Genomic DNA, 2,096 nt, shown 5'->3' with positions numbered 1-2,096 from the left:
CGCCCGGCGGCTCGGAGGCAGGCTGGGAGGAACGCCTTTAATGGCTCACAGCCCGTCCATCAGCGCCAGCAGGTCCTCGCCCTTCCCGCAGCTCTCCGCGCACGGCTCCGCCACCTCCAGGTCTCCCAGGATTCGCTCCAGCTCCGCTCGCCGCGCCGGCTCCTGCGCAGAGATACGGGCTCAGACCGGCGACGCGTAAAGCTCTTTTGGTAGCGGAGGAGGAGTTAAGTTTAGAGTCTAAGTGAATCGTACATACCTCAGTGGCTTCGATGTTCACAACCTTGTAAGATAACTCCTCAGGTCTCGTCAGCGCCGCCTGCCTTGATTGAAAATACGAAGAGTGCTTTATGTGATGTCATACTGTCACATCCCACCCAAACCACAGAAGGTCAGTGGTGTTTTTCACTGGTCCATCCTGAGGATCCTACAGATGAGAAGTTTAGACAGCATTCCTGTTTCTACCAGGCAAACTAGGATGCTGATCCCATTTTGGACATTTATTCCTGCTTTGGGTTTTCTAAATGTAGAGGTGGAAACAGCTTCCTGCCAGGAGGGGGCTGCAGAGCTCCAGCCTATCCGCCTCCTCACCTCCCCTCAGTTACTACATCTCTCTGAAATCAGTGTCTGGGGGACAGGAAAGCTAAGGGTGCTGAAGGCACACCTGATCTGTGGCAGGACCTCAGCCCAGACTGTCAGTGCCGGTGACCACCAGTGTCACCTGAAGGCACTGAAAAGCCAGGAACACAAATCCTTTTCCTTGCTGAGTCTTTAAAAAAGTCAGATAAACTGCTCCTCTTTTGTTCCTGCAGGGAATATCAGGACGTGGATAAGAAAATACTAAAAAAAGCTGTTACTCTGTCCTTAAAGCTGTTAAGGATCAGTTTCAGTCTCCAGGACTTGTCCACATGTCACTAAATCCCAAACCCCAGACCAGAACCAGCTCGAGCATACTCTTCCTCTTCATCTGTCATGAATAAATTCAGTCGAAATCCTGTCTCGCTGCCACCAGGTTTCTTGATCTCCAGACCTCCCAGCAGCCTGGCTAAGAAGTTCAGTTCTTCTTTAGCAAGAGGGTTAGGGGCTATATTCTCCTGCAGAAAACAGCAGTAGGTTCGTTGGTCGGATTACTGGGAAAAAGAGGACTAACAAAGTTACTGTATTCTAATATTACATCAATATACAGAAACACATTTATGTATCGTTAATGGTACAGGCAACTCATCATTATGCCTTTTGATCGCCGAGGTTGCTGCTTCGGAGCTGCCCCAGGCAGAGCTGAGGCGGCTGATCGCGGGGTGCATAGGGGACTCGCTCGGTTTTCCCTCATCCAGGGATTCCCGAGGCATCGGTGCAGCCCGGCACCTCTCGCGAGAGCGGCTCACGTGGCGGGGGCGTTGCCAGGGTAGCGGGCGGGAGATTTAAACGGGCGCAAACCCGGACCGACCGAACCCTTTTGATCGCGACGGTTGCCTGCTTCGGAGCGTGCCCCAGGCAGAGCTGAGGCGGCTGATCGCGGGGTGCATAGGGGACTCGCTCGGTTTTCCCTCATCCAGGGATTCCCGAGGCATCGGTGCAGCCCGGCACCTCTCGCGAGAGCGGCTCACGTGGCGGGGGCGTTGCCAGGGTAGCGGCTCTCCGTTCCCTGCTCCCTCCCCCTCCCTAATAAGGCGTTGAAGAGGGCAGTGGCGTGCCACTGCCCACCCAGACGGGAAGGAGGAGTTTTTGTCTCTGTGAAGAGGGTGGTAATTGCGGTTGCACCCATCGACGACCTGTAAAAGAGCGTGGGCAGATCCAGCACTTTCAGTAACAGGGTGGAGCTATTAGTCACACTTGGTAACACTACTCTGATTGTGCTGGTGCTAGTGGGTCTTCTGGATTGCCATGGCTGCGTCCCGACGGAAGGCTACTGCCAGGAAACATGTGGAGACCCAGACAGAGGTCCCCTGCACACGTAAGAGGAGGGCTGTAGCCAAGAAGAGCGTGGCGACCCAGACTGAGATCCCAAAGCAGCATGCTAGCGTTCAGGTTGCTGGCTGCAATGAGTGCCAGAGTCTGGCCCTTGAAGTAGCCAGGCGATGGAGGCAATGCCTGTGTAA

At 54.6% G+C, this 2,096-nt stretch overlaps 1 long non-coding RNA gene across 1 annotated transcript; it reads right to left on the bottom strand.

The window, feature by feature from the left end:
- Positions 1-23: 23 nt before the first annotated feature.
- LOC104914292 lies at positions 24-1,185 on the bottom strand. Its single transcript, XR_795943.3, has 3 exons — positions 952-1,185; positions 257-320; positions 24-162 (listed from the first exon to the last, which is right to left on the bottom strand). It is a non-coding gene; the product is annotated as an uncharacterized LOC104914292 (long non-coding RNA).
- Positions 1,186-2,096: the final 911 nt, after the last annotated feature.

The sequence above is a fragment of the Meleagris gallopavo genome, chromosome 25, assembly GCF_000146605.3.
Source record: "Meleagris gallopavo isolate NT-WF06-2002-E0010 breed Aviagen turkey brand Nicholas breeding stock chromosome 25, Turkey_5.1, whole genome shotgun sequence".
Lineage (NCBI taxonomy): Eukaryota > Metazoa > Chordata > Aves > Galliformes > Phasianidae > Meleagris > Meleagris gallopavo.
The sequence above is the reverse complement of the archived record's forward strand: the minus strand, read 5'-3'. Positions and strand labels throughout refer to the sequence as shown.